The sequence below is a fragment of the Rhinolophus sinicus genome, chromosome 3 (genome assembly GCF_057876585.1).
Source record: "Rhinolophus sinicus isolate RSI-liver-muscle chromosome 3, RSI-T2T, whole genome shotgun sequence".
Taxonomy (NCBI): domain Eukaryota; kingdom Metazoa; phylum Chordata; class Mammalia; order Chiroptera; family Rhinolophidae; genus Rhinolophus; species Rhinolophus sinicus.
In genome coordinates this window covers 29,281,682-29,296,941 of record NC_142503.1, presented here as the reverse complement: position 1 = coordinate 29,296,941, position 15,260 = coordinate 29,281,682, and the positions used below count along the sequence as shown (strand labels likewise).

At 36.6% G+C, this 15,260-nt stretch overlaps 1 long non-coding RNA gene across 1 annotated transcript; it reads left to right on the top strand.

Moving 5' to 3' along the window:
* Positions 1-1,247: 1,247 nt before the first annotated feature.
* Positions 1,248-11,743, top strand: LOC141570431 (uncharacterized). Its single transcript, XR_012494437.2, has 3 exons — positions 1,248-1,361; positions 9,421-9,520; positions 10,454-11,743. It is a non-coding gene; the product is annotated as an uncharacterized LOC141570431 (long non-coding RNA).
* Positions 11,744-15,260: the final 3,517 nt, after the last annotated feature.

Here is a 15,260-nt window from a genome sequence, read left to right as displayed (position 1 = left end):
TACCTATCTCTCAAGGGCATTGTGAGAAAACTTGTAAGAAAGATCATTCTTTTTTTTTGCTAAAGAAATTACTTTTCAAAAAAATCTAAAGTAGAAGAAATGTTCAAGATTTTCAGGGTCTATCTGGTTCTAATGGTTAAGCATTGCCAATCCAAGGGGCAGATTTCAGCAGCTTTAAAAAGAGTTAGTTAATTAAAATCACCCTTCTCTTAACTTGCCTCTTTCTCTGTCTCTTTAGTTGGCCCAACTTGTCTATTAGTATAATATTAAACAAATGAAAACAAAAGGAAAAATAAAACAAGTTTCTTTCTATGCATATTTCTAAGACCAGGCAGTGTATGCTCCAAAACCATGTCTACAAAGCCAAAATTGTTGTGAAAATAAAGCAGCTTTTTAGCTGATTGAAAACTACTTGAATTTGATGCTTGTTTTATATACCAAAAACAATTCATATTCTTGCAGTTTATAAAGTAATAGCAAAGCAGATGCTACTTAAAGTACAGTACTCTTTTCCATATAGAAGGCTTTGAGGGGCCTCTGAAATACACCCAAGAAAGGAAGATGCCTCTAAATCTTCTCAGGCAAGTTATTTCTCCAAATAACTTGTTAATCTTGGGGGGGAAAAAAACTTTCCTGAATGTCCCCAACAACCTTGGCTTTCAGATCATGTGATCAGAGAAAGAAATACACTCTGGCTTTCATTAGTTTGAGGACATCTGCAAGTAGAGCTTACAACACAAAACAATCTCAGTTGCTGATCTTGTTCTCTCATCTGGACCGAACAGTGTTAGTGTCAACAATTGCAGTAAACAGCATGGCTGGGACTAACGTAAACATTTCAGAAATCATAAGTTTAATATCGTTGTTCAGAAGTTGGACCAAGCTATGACTAAACTCTTCTGCACTCTAGACCGCAGGCTACAGACTGACTTTGATATATTTCCAGAAAGAAAGTGTATCCAAACCTGCACACTGGGAGAAAAGTCAACGTTCCAGGCATTGGAAGTAGATGTGGCAATACTAGGTACCTTTGGTGGGTAGATAAATGTAGGATGTGGAACAAATGGCTATATTGCACAGCCTGTAGTGGGTAGGAGGTATTCCATGGGTCCCATTGTTATTAAAGTCAAGTCATAAAAGTAGACACTGTTTATTTCTGTGGTGGCAGTTCTTCGGCTCTAGCTCCTCCTCTGGCCATGTCTTTTTTTTTTTTTTTTTTTTTTTTTAAATAGCTCCATGCCATTCCTATTATGTGCAGGCTTTCTTTAGACCCAGGGCAAGACAACGGAAAAACAAACCTAAACAAACACAAACGGCAACTAAATGTTTTGGCTTTCCTTTATAAACATTTCAGCCACAAGGTAAGTGATTACCTTCAAATAAAGGAATAATTTCCTGGGTCACTGTACCCAAGTGAGAATTTTGATGTAATTTATAAGATCATAGTAGTCTTTTTAGACTTTTTTATTATCTCTAGTTCAATGCAGCCAAAGATACGTTTGAGCTTCATGTTTCTTCCCAAAGCTAACTGCATGATAAGAACAGAGTAAATGAAATGGCACCTACCCTGTTATATCTTCAGTGGTGTGCTTACCGGCACTGGACTGAATCAAAATGATTAGGCCCTAACCCCTTCTATTTACAGCTTTTCTTTTTTCACAATTACATTTGGGCAGCACGTCACAATTGCAAATTCACTTTCGCATTTGCTCTGTCCTCATTGCCCACAGCAATCTTGAGAGGTGGATCAGAAAGGTAAGGAAATAGGAGGCAGCAAGTGCCAGAACTGGGATTTGAACCTAGGGCATCAGGTGCTGATACCTACACTCTTTCCACTTCACCATGCTACCTGGACACAAACGTAAGGAGCTGAATTATAATCTCTGCTTTATATAGGATCTGTGTAGACTTTTCCTGATTTATAATGGCTCAGGGAGGGAGAATGGCCAGAGCATGCCAAGAAAATGCATACTGCTCATTTAGGTCCTTCACAGAATGGCCGTTTCCAGAAATCTATGATAATGACCAAATAGCAATCTTAGGCACCTATCACGTGTACTGTACACTATCTCCTCAAAAGTGCTTTATAATCCTAAAAGGTCAGTATAATTGTGTTCTTCATTTACTTATAAAATGGAATCTGAAAAAACTGAATAATTTGATCAAGATCATCTTGTTGGTTAATGAGAGAGGTAGGATTTGAACCTGAGTGTGCCTGAGTCCAGAGGCCATACTTTTGGCACCAGACCACACTGCTATAGCTCACAGTCTGCCAAAGACTGCAAAGTTTGCACTTAAAACTAGCTAAGTAAATAAGAAACTATCAGAGCTTCTTACACTTCTTCAGCATCTCGTTCAGCTCATTACCTCGTTCTAGATGTTTTTGTTTCTCAGCACTTAGATCTCTAATGAGGTTTCAACATAGCTCTTTTTTTTTTTTTTAATTATCTTCAGCCTTATGAAAACTATATTCAACTGACATCTGCTCAGCTAGTTCTTCATCTTGTATCAAGTGGCCATTTCATCCTCCTCTTTCTCAGTCTAAAACGTCAATTGAGAAGTACTTATTAAATGCTTACTATGGGCCAAGCATTGAGCTACACATTGCTAAATATTTTTAAAAATCAAAAGACATCACATCACTTTCAAGGAGCTTCTGTCAAGCAAGAAATACATGATTTTAAATGCTAGCAGAAAACATTTATATGTTCAACCTCAAAACACTTAAAAAGTGTAAAATGCTCAAACAAGAGAAAGATGCAGTGTCAGGAACCTCTGAAGTTGAGGCTAAGTAATAATAACATTGTAATTGTTGCCATAACTTAGGTACCTGCCACCATGCTAAGATAAAGCATCTTTGGGTTTTTACTAATTTAAAAATTTGCTCCACCATCCACGTGGAATCCAGATAAATGAGTGAATGATTTCCACTCAGAATTCTCTTCCTTCTCTCTTCAGTCAATCCAAACTCCTGCAGCCCAGGTTCTACCCTTCATAAAAAGCCTTCATTTTTCTCCAATCACCAATCTCATTTCCTCTATGTCTAAAGAATACATTTTGTCAACCCCATATTTAAGCATAGATAGTTTGATTGCAAGTTGACAGAAGCAACTCAAATTAGCTTAGTCCAAAAAAAAAAAGGAGGCATTTATTGGTTCGTATTCACAAAAATTTTCTGTAAATTCATCGTAACTTACAAACCTGGTCCAAGACGCAAACTCTTTTAATGGAAATATTTATCTATGTCACTATTAATTTTTTGTTTATGAAGAATAAAACAAAGCTTGTTTTTAATTTCATCAAAACTTATTTAACTTATAAACAACGTAGTTGAATATATAGAGAAACGACTGTTTCCACGTTTTTTCAAAGGAGACTATCTTTGACAATCGAAATAACCTAACCTAAGTAGCAGCCTCTACATCCTCCAGCTGCCACGGTTCTCAGCCTTGGCCCCTTAGGATCATCTGGGGTTCTTTTAAAAAGAAATCAGTGTCATTCTCCTCCCACCCTCAACACCAGACCAATTCAATCAGAAGCCCAAGAATTGGGGCCTAGACAACAGTATTTCTTAGATACTTACCACATGAATCTAATGTGCAGTGCTGAAAACCCATCTTGTCTCTAGATGTCTGACCTGCATTATCCCTTTTATTCAGTCAAGGTATTTGCAGTACTCCCCTGTTAATGGTAAAGGGATGGAAACATAATTTAGGCCACTAGAAGTGGCAAAACAAGAAGAAAATATTAAAAGAAAAATTCAGACATACTTGTTTTCTACCCAAATGTGGCAGACATTCTGGCCATGGTACCAACAAGAATTTGCAATTTCAATGCAAGAATCTCTTCCCAACCATAAAATTCTAGAATCTTTATATGTGTCCCCCATTCTTTTTTTTAAGTTATTTTGTGCCCAAAAAATTAGCCAGGGATCATTTACCATTATCCATATAGGCTTTACAGAAAATATGAATTGAAGTGTTTAGACTATTGCCTCCAGGCAGAAAAAGGCAGAATTGAATGTATAATATTCTGCCTTCAAACACCACAGCCAGTTGCTAGGTTGTCCCATGTGCTATTCGGAATCAGAAGGCCATCCACTTGAGGTTGTTATAGGACTTATTTTAAAGAGCTTGTTAGTGAGCCACGTGAAATGACAGGAGCTATAAAGTTGACCATAAATGTCACTTAAAATTAAAGACAATGTGTGCATGATGGTTCATTTAAGAAAACATAGGACTGCATTAGAAGGAGAACAATAGTTTCGCTGCTGTTTTATTCCTGGGTTATTGGTAACAAAAACATTGGAGCATTTTGTAGAAGGGAGTCATTTGCATTGACTGCATTGGAGGAAAATGCCGTAAAAGGTGGCAACTGATTGCTTAGGGTTTTGTTTTCTGCCAACCAAAAGGGCTCAGATGGCTGCCACCCTGTCTTTTCTTCACTTACCTTGACTCCACAGGACACAGGACACTTACCTTGACTCTCCTGACACATGAAGGAAGTCTATGTTTCAGAATCAATGACTTGCTCTCAGTGGCCCAATTGGCAGAAAATAAAAATAAACAAACACAAAAACCTCTTATTTTGCAACATTAGCAAAGAAAACATTGACCTTCCACCTCCTACCTAATCTACCCCCAATTGTTTCTTTGACACCATGCCTAGTAAAATGAAATGGGGTTTTCAAAAGAGTGAAATAAACATCTGCTAGGACTTTAGATTCTCCTCCAAAGCAGAAACCAAGCTATAAAGGTTACATGTTTCAATGAGCCACGCAAGATGAAGGAGAAAGTTCAACTGCTTATCCCACTTGACCTTGGCTTTAACAGAGGATCACGTTGATCCTGATGGAGAGATTAAAACACCAAGTCCAGAACTGCTCACCAAGCAAATTCACAAGGGGAGTTCTAAGAGTTCTTTGGCACTCTTGCTTCATATGGAATTAGCAGGGACGATCCCAGACCACAAATGTAGCAATATTTTAACTCAGTGTGCAAAATTTCAAAGATGAAGTCTGAGATTGGACGCAGTACTGAACTTTTTAAACACTGCTTTCCTGGTAGGTTTTGTCAAGAAAATACAAGGCATGTAGGAGAACTGTTGAAAGATTTCTTTATGGAGGGGGGAAAATTGGAGGCATTAGGGCCATGAGAGGTAAAAGATAAGGGTAGGGGTGTGGCAAATCCAAAAACAGTTTATTTTTCATATCTCTACTCTAAATCGTAAGTTCATGCTACCTTCAGTGAAACTCACTTTCATAGTACCGCAAAATAGCACATAAATGGCCATGCCTTTTCTTAGGAAACACTAACGTAGTTTTAAACAATAAATCAAAAATATCAACTTCAAACCTAAAATTGTGAAAATCTGTGAGAAAGATTAACAACAACAGGGATTAACAGCAAAGATTGTGATGGTCCTCTAGCCCATCTCTTAAATTTCTCTAAAAGAAAACACCCCTTGACCAGTGGTCTGGAAAACTGGGTGCCAGCAACACTTCAGCCACTATCTGATTGCACCTCAGCCAAGCTTCTTACAGTCTTTGAGCCTCAATTTCTTCATCAGTAAAATAAAAGAGTTGGAATAGAGGAATTCTAGAACAAAAGTATTTATAGATGTTGTGGAAGTTGTGCAGAGCTGCTCATGAATACCATGCCTCTATTTTCAACTTGTTTTTTCTGATTAGCCAAACTCATAGTGGTTTCACCCTCTTCCCATTTCAATCTACTCATTAACTCTCTCACTGATCTAACTCTTAGCTAAGAGTTATTCAATTGCTCTAACGTCTTCTCTTTCTGTGAGAGGGTACATTCCCCTAAAGTACAAAACAACTTGCTTTTTAATTACTAAAATTAAGAGGGTTATGTACATGATAGATGTTTGTACTTTTTTTTTTTTTTTTGGATAAATGTATGAATGAATGAATGTTTGGCAATTAGCAGGTATTGGGTTAATTGACCAGTTATTGTTTGGGATCAGTCACAAATATATGTCAAGAGAAATACTGATTTCTATAAAGCAGGGTTTAGTCCTTAGACCAAAAGTTTGCCTAGATGTCATTTGTTAGACAGTCAAAAAATATTCATATCTCCACTTTAAAATCCCTACGTTATCTCTGTTTTGAAAATATAACAAAAATTATATTTTGTCTGAAAATATTTAAGTATATAATGCAATAAACAAATCAATTGACATAATAAATATTTGTTGTTAATCTTTTTTCATAAAACAAAGAAATGCTACATCTTCCTAGTCCTTATTCATGTACCTATATTCTAGTGTTTCTTGGGTTTTTACTCTTTTTTAATTTTGTTAAACAGTATACTAATTTGAAAAGATATATGCATCCCTATGTTCATTGCAGCATTATTTACAATAGCCAAGATACTGAAGCAACTTAGGTGTCCATGGTTAGATGAATGGATGAAGAAGATATAGTATATAACAGAATATTATGCAGCAATAAAAAAAGAATGAAACCTTGCCATTTGCAACAACATGGATGGACCTAGAGGGTATTATGCTAAGTGAAATAAATCAAACAGAGGGACAAATACCATATGGTTTCACTTATACGTGGAATCAAAACAAGACAAACAAAACAAAAACAAATGAAAAAACATAACAAAAAGAAACTAAGAAATAGACATCAAAAAGATGGTTTACCAGAAGGGGGTGAGTGAAAAAAGGTGAAGGGGAATATAGTCAATAATATTATTGATAAGTTTGCAGGATGACTAACGATTACTAAAATTGGTGGGGTGATCACATTGTAACATATAAAAACAACTTTTTTTAAATAATATAATCAAATCACTGTATTATTTACCTGAAACTAATACAATATAGTAAACCAAATATACCTTTTAAAAATTCAAATGAAAATGCTTAACTCTGTTAACTGTACCAATTTAAAATGATTTAAACTATTTTTCTGTTTCTATTCAAACTTAATTCAGTACAGCTAACATAAATTTATCAGCCATCTTTGTTCTTAAAAAATTTACTGTTTTCACTCATTCCTTACCACGCATATGCTAAAGAAAAACTCTTAAGAGCATTGGATACAAAATTAATGCACTTATGGATTTTATCAATATTACTATCTCCTGTGACCAGGCATTTTCAGTGTTTATCATACCAGAAAAGTACTTATGTCATAAGATCAGAATGAAGAAATAATGTTAACTATAGGCAAAAGGAGAAAATAAGAGGATCTGACATTATAAGAGTCTTTTAACAAGAGGCTCTTAACAAGAGCTCTCTCCTACTAGCACATGGAAAGTTTTCTTATTTGCTAATTAGACTCAATCATCACTCTGCTCTTTATTACATCAACACCAGTTTTATTCTATGTATAACCTCAATTTGTTTTTCTTATGCTAATAGCTAAGGAGACATGGCACACATTTTTCTCTCCTGGATTTTGGTTATCAGCTTATATTTGAAAGCGAAGCACATAGAGAAATATCACAGCCAGATGGACAGAATTATTTCCTAAGAGAAAGAAGTCACAAGACAATGAGGGACCACATGTTAGATAAGCAACCTAATATGACAGCCCTGTTCTTTGTGCTAGATATTCAGTAAGTGGATGGGATTTAAAGGAATAAACATTTCCTTTACATGCAGTTTTCAGTTCCCTGCTAAAGTTTACTATTGCAAACTTATATTTTGGCCAAAATGTGTTTTAAAATATTTGTTCATCTCATCTAGTCACAACAAAATCATTAGGAAATTCCAACCAATTGAGCCCATTATAAGTTGGTTGGAATCACACATACACAGCACGTACACACACACACACACACACACACACACACACACACATCGGTGAACACACTATTTTTAAAAATCCCTTTTGTCACTAGGGCTTTGTTCTGGAAAGTGTCCCTTTTCCCATATCCTTACCTTAAAGGGACAGTTTTAATTCCAAATGTCACAGATAAACAGGAACACTGATAAAGGCAGTCAAACTGAAGTCAAAGCCAACAAGAACATGACAATGGCTGAGTTCAGCCTGGACCACCACCAGCATGTGGTGTTTGCCAGCTGAGGCTCCCAGGACTCAAGTTGCAAGCCTGAACTCTAGGCAAACCAGTAGGGAGAAGTGACTGGGTGAGCCAAGTCACACCTGTGATGTATCTTCTGGTCTTGACTATGAAAAAATGTCAACTAGAGTAACTCAAAGTCAATGAAACTGCAGAGCCCTTAGACATACTTATCAAATTGGCCCAAGGTTGATATGACAGAAACGGCATGGTCTGCTATTCAATGAACCCACTGGTGTAAATACCACTCGTACAGCCCATGAACTCCAGCGGAGATCTGTTTGTTTTGCACATTACAGAAAGAGCAGACTTTTCTGACATTTTTGCTCTGACGTACAGAGAAAAAAGCTTAACCACTGAATTAACCATCACACACACAAAAAAGAGACTAATTGCTTGAAACCAAAAACACGCTTCTAAAAAATCAGCTATTTTAAATATTTTTTAGTGACCATCAAATAGAATCCTTTGTATGGAATTATATTTGGTGGATTTCCAAAAAGTATAATTAACTCATTTTTCACTTAAAAGATGCAGCTCAAGAACAATTTTAAGCAACAATATGATTCAGAATAATTAAACCTTGTGAAGACTAAAAAGTTCTCAGAAAGTAAAAATTACTTCCAAAGAATAGCCCTTTGTTTTTCAAAAGAAATTCTGTTTCTCTGAAACTAAATGAAATCCCTTAGCAAAAATGAAGTAGGCAGCTGAGAGAAACGAGCACTCTTAAACATTGGAATTGGACGACTAAAATATAGTTTTCTGTAGAGCAACTTGGCAATAATTATCAAAAGCCTCACATGTGTTTAAAATCTTTACAGTAACTCCAATTCTAGGAAATTTTCCTAATAAGTAAACTGAGATGCAGATAGAGTTATATACATGGTATTCATTGTGGAGTTAATACTGGAAATAACTCTGATGTCCAAAAATAAGGAACTGTTAAATAAATGTGCTATCACTAATGTGATAGAACACTATTTAGTAGTTTAAAATGATGTCATAGGAAAACATTCAACAGCATTAGAAAATGTTCTTGGTGCTCCATTAAATTAAAAATAAAAATAAAAAATACACAGTCTGATATCAAAAATTTTTATTTATGTAAATGTATAAGAAAAAGACAGCATACATTCTGCAGATCAATGTTGTACAGTAGGAATATGTAAGCCACATATGTGATTTTTACTTTTCTAATATTCACATTAAAAAATAAAAAACACAGGTGAAATTAATTTTAATAATATACTTTAATCCAATATATTCAAAATATCATTTCAATATGTAATCAGTATAAAAAATTATTCATAGAATTTTTTATTTCATACTGAGCCTTTGAAATTTGTTCTTTATTTTACATTTACAGCACATCTCAGTTCAGACTAGTCACATTTCAAGTGCTCAGTCGCCACATGTAGCTAGTGGATACCATATTGGGCAGCACACCTCAAGAATGCAGCATACAGGTGAGTTTGGTTTTCATCTTTGTGCTTTTCTATACTTTCTACTTTTATAATTTGAAAATAAAAGTATTTTTAAATAACTAAATAAAGAGAGAAGGACAGAGAAAAAAACATATAGTATGTATATGTATGTATATATGTATATACCGTGTTTCCCTGAAAATAAGACCTAGCCGGACAATCAGCTGTAATGCGTCTTTTGAAGCAAAAGCCGCATTAGAGCTGATTGTCCGGCTAGGTCTTATTTTGGGGGAAACAGGGTATATTACACATATATGTTACATATATATATAACATAAACACTGTATAGTATACATACACACACACACACACACACACACACACACATATATGTATGTATATCAGTTTTGGAGTTAGAGAAAAGACCCAGATGCAGTGGGTTCTGATTCTATTACTTTGCAGTTGCACTGCAAGTCCTCATCTGTAAAATGGAAATAATATAGCAATTTCATCAAAACATTGACAGTAATGAGGTAACATATTTGAGATAACAGGGGTGACAAGCAGCAGAATGCCTGGAAAATAGTGATTACTTAAAGAAAATTTATGTTTCTTTAACCAGAAATTTTTCTACCTAAAAAAATCCTACATCTGTATGTAGAAAGTCCCTGAAATCCACGTAAAGTTTAGATATGCTGTGAGCCCTCTGAAGGAGGGAGTTTTGCTTTGTTTTGTTTTTCAGGTTTGGATCTACACAGTTTAGCCCAGTGCCTGGCACATTTGTTATGTAAATTAATAAATGAATGAACAAATGAGTGACATTTGGATACGCTGTACCTTTTAAAAGCACACTCAGTTAAATGTCTACTTCATATGTTCTTCCCCCTTTCAGTATTAATAATTTGAAGTCATGTGAAATATCAAATCAAAAAAGTTTCTATTTTAGTCTCCCCTAATCTTTCCATTCCTTCCTAGGCTGGCTCTTGTCACCTTTCACCAGCCTCACCAAAGATTAAGAGTTTGATTTTGTTTTTTGGAGCTTCCACAATGCATTTACCTCTATTTTGGTATTTATTATGTTCTACGTGAATTATTTCTGTGCATGGCTGACTCCCTCAAAGGACTGAGCTTCTTGAATGCAGGCACTGTATCCACTGTGCAGTCCCCCGGATAAAGTAAGTTATCAATAAAGGTCTATTCTATGAATGAAGGAATGAATGAATAGCACTACTAGATTATAAGCTCCTCAAAGTTTATATCTTTATTTTGTTCATTTTGTACGTCTAACTATGCTTCTCCTAGTTGTCTTTATATATGTGCAGAGATGATAGTTCCAAGTATTAATTTGTTTCCTGCCTGCTTCTGATATTGCCCTGCCCCCTACTTCGCTTGGTCCTCTCTTCCTTGGTCCTCTCCTCCACCAAACTTCAGGATAGACATGTCATCTATGTTGGAAAAATAACAAAGGACTATGCACACTGAAAAAAACATTAGATACAGAATTGCAGGTTGAGCTATTCTGTGCTTAGAGAAACCCAACGAGGGAAGCGAAGAGAATGTGATAGAAAGTCTACATAAACTGGGGAGAAAGAAATAAAAATGCCTCAATGTTTGGAGGTGGGGAAGGCTACTCAATGAAGGGTGCAGCTGTTCAGTTAACATGGCGCTCTCCTTTGAATAACTAGTCCAATAGAATATTTGTAAGTCTTTTGTATAGATGATGAAAGACTTGCATTCCATAACAAATAATGGTGACAACTAAGGAAATTTTTCTCTTGGTCAAAGTGAGATTAAGTGAGCCAGTTTAGGTCTGTCCAATTTATGCCCATTACATATATTCTGAATGTAAAAATAAATAAGTAAAGAATGACCTATTTTCTTTGTCACTTTTAAATAGTTTTAAAGTTGCCAACTATACCGTACAGTACTAAAAAAGCTGTACAGATTCTTGGCTAATATATAGGCAAATTCATCTTCCATATATACAGGCAAATTCAAGTTAGTTATCCTTTGCTGATTTCTAGAAATATATAGTCCTCACATTTGAGTCCAGCTTCACACCATTAAATTTATGTTGCATTGGCTTTCAAATTCTATGTTTATTTAGTTTTGTTTTTTTGGAGGGAGGGTGGGATTGATTGATTGGTTGGTTGGTATTTTAGAACTCAACTGCAAAGAGTTAAGTTATATTTTCTGTTCATAGCATATTATCTTTATCAGCCATGGAAGGCTGTTCTATCGTTTGTTTTATTTTTCCCCTTCTTATCCATCTTCACTTTTATTTCCTTCCTTTCCCCAGACATCAATGCTAATGTGTTTGAAATATGTCCTTAATTATTCATGTATGCTTGTAAAATATTTAGTGCTGTTTATATATTTCTTCTTTTATTTATATAAATGCTAGCTAGATATGATTCTCTTTCAAACTTTTTCAACACTGTCTTTATAACATCCATTTACAGTGATTCTAACTGCTGTGCAGTATTCCATTGGAGGCATCGGCCATATTTTAATTATTTATTCCACTAATGATAAATAACTGTGTTGATAACTTCCAATTGCTTATAAATCATGTCAAAATAAATATACTCACACATATCTTTCCTGTAGGGTTACATACTTAGGAGTGGCATTTCTGATTCAAACAGTCAAAGCAGATTTAATTTCAGTAAATAAAACTGGCAGGTGTCTGAAAATTTTCTGTGCCTATTTATACTCTCTATAGCACTGTCTAAGAATTCCTACCTTCTTATATCTCCATAACCCCTTCATATTATCTATCTACCTTTTTAAACTTTGCCTTTGATGTGCCTTTGGGGAGAAGACTTGTGGTTTGAATTTCATCATATAAAGAGCTTTAAAGTTGTCAGCTTCATCCTTACAACAAGAAAAAAATGAAAACCCTGAAACAACTTTTCTAAGACTTACGAGAGAAGTGAAGTTGTAGGGCAAATTGCCACCTCAAAACCTGGAAAGGCAGGAAAATCAGGAGTTACAATCAACATCTGCTCATCTGGAACAGAAATCACTGAAACCATCAACTGGTAGGAACACTAAAATTGTTATTTTGAAAAACTGCTGGAGATTTAGTATGGAGTAGCATGAGAATGAGAAACTCCTGGAAGCCACAGTCTTAGGAAAACCCCCACACATTCATGGGTTACTTCTTGGAACCACATCAGGTTCTCACAGTGAAGAAAAATCCCCTCATGGCTCTGATAGAAGCAGGGGGAAAGTAACCACTACAAAATACGCCCAGAGCATTCTCCATAACAAAGGCCCAATCTCCAGGGGAAAATACCTTAAAAGACTTCACCAGAGCCTCACTGCCACTGAGGAAGGAAATTTCCCATACTACTGCCCCTCCCTCTAGCCTTTCTGTCTCACCTAAGGCAGGAAAATTTATGAAATTTTCTTTTACAAAATATGAAGAAGGTCACAGCGCAGGGACACAGGCCTACTAAACAACTGAGACCTAATCATAATAGTATAGAATATTTCTTTTCCTCCACACATGACCACCACTCCCATAGTACTCCAGTATAACAACAGTAGATTACAGTTGAAAGGTCTACAAGATGAAGATTCTATCTAAAAAGAAGTTCTTAGGGAAGCCCAAAGTCAACAGAGGATACATAGGACACTAGAAGAACCTGAGGACTTTGATACCTAAAGTTATAGCAAATATTAACTACAGCCCAACTCCTAGCCATATCAACATGAAACCTCACATTAAGGCCTATCTACTTCAGTTCCTATTACCCAATACATCATTCCCATCTTTCAACAAAAACATCAGAATCAAACTAAGATATGACAGATTTTGAAATTATTATGCAGGGAATTTAAAATAACTGTGTTATGTAATGTTACATTGCGCTACGTTATGTGCTCTAATGGAAAAAATTAGATAACATGCAAGAGCAGATAGAAAACATAAGCAGAGCGAAAGAAACTCTAAGAAACAACCAAAGGAAATACTAAAAATCAAAAACACTGTTAGAAAAATTAAAAACATCTTTCATGGGTTCATCAGTAGACTCGTCGTGGCCAAAGAAAGAATTACTGAGCTTGCAATTAGATGAATAGAAACATCCCAAACAGAAATATAAAGAGAAAAAATAATTTAAAAATAGAACACATCTTAGAGCTATGGAACTATTTCAGATGTAAACTTTGCTTTTTGATGGGTATAAAGTGATACCTCCAAGTTTCTTAGGCCTTTTAAAACCTTGTCCTAACATTAAACAGGCTGATCCCAAAGTCAGCCATCCAATCATCTTAATCTGTGTGCCCCTCTCCATCTATTCCTCCTACTCTTTGCATATATTCCCCTGGTCATATTGTTAGCCTGTTCCATAATTGTCACAACACGTAATTTTTCTTACTGATGGAGCATTGTTAGTGTTCGATTCTAGAGTTTCCATGCTGCTTCAAAAATTACCTACAAATAGGGGGAAAATGGCAGCGTGAGGTGAGCCTCTGTAAAGCTCCCCTGGAATTTACAACTAATCGAACAACAACAACTCCACAAAGGACTCCCTACACAGCAGACAGGCAAGACTAAGAGGCCCACTACTGAATTCACCTAAAGGTGGGCAAATCATGCGAGCAGGGGAGGAGGGAAGGGAGAAGTGTGGAGACGGAGCCGCGCGGGCGCAGGATGCAGACCTAGCTCAGTGCTCCGAGCTCGCTGCCTCCCGGAACTACCGCAGCTGCGGGAGAGGGAAGAACTCGGACTGCTAGGGTTCCGCTTATGGCCCACAGGGCTGAGGGGACAGCATATAACATGGCTGAACCCAAAGCTCATGGCAGAGACCTCGGAGAGAAGACTGAGGAAAGAAGGCTGAAAACGGTGGTTTAAGCCCTCACTGCCGAGCAGAGAACAGAAGCCTTAGGCACTGAGACTAGCCAGCACCTCCCTACCCTCCCAGAGCTCGCCCCACCCCCACCTGCCCGGTGCTCGAAGCGGAACAGTAGCAGTGTCAGATCAAAAGAATAGAATGTTTGCTGTTCTGAGAACTGAGGACCACAGACACAGATTTGCAGCCCAACTAGCTCCGGCAAAAGGGAAGGAGCTGTGGAAGCAGGACCGGCTGTGGTGGTGGTCGCCACCATTGCTCTGGGCCACCTCTCATAGGGGCCCGCCCCTGGCCCCACCTATCTGGGCAGATCCCTGCAGGAGTAAACAGAACTGCTGAAACATACAGGTTCTGAATCTGGTGCAGGAAGAGTTTTAGAACTTCAAAACCTCTCTGCATACCCACACGGACACTGCGCCCTGTGACCCAGGCGAACTATTAACAGAGGAGAAGCCCATCTCCCAGGGAATCCCCCCCATTGTGTGAGAAGCTGGAATAGTGCAGAGAAAACATAGCAGTACCGTGTGATAGAGAAAAAAAAGGCTGCAGTCGGAGACAAAATAAAACATTCTACCAACAAGTACTAAAAAACAAATGAAAGACCTCTTCCCATCAACCTGTTGTAGAACCCACACTTATAGATGTCTAGGAAAATAAATAATAAATCAGTAATTGCGATGAACAACCAAGGGAACAAGACAACTCAGAAAGAAAGTGAAAAATTTCCAGAAAAGGAACTTAAAGATACGGAAATGTGTGACTTAAATGACAGGGAATTCAAAATTGCACCTCTGAAAAAACTCAACGAGATGCAAGAAAACACAGAAAGGCAATTTAATGAACTCAAACACAATCAAAGAACAACATGAGCATTTTATGAAAGAGATTGAAATTTTAAAAAAGAACCAAACAGAATTTCT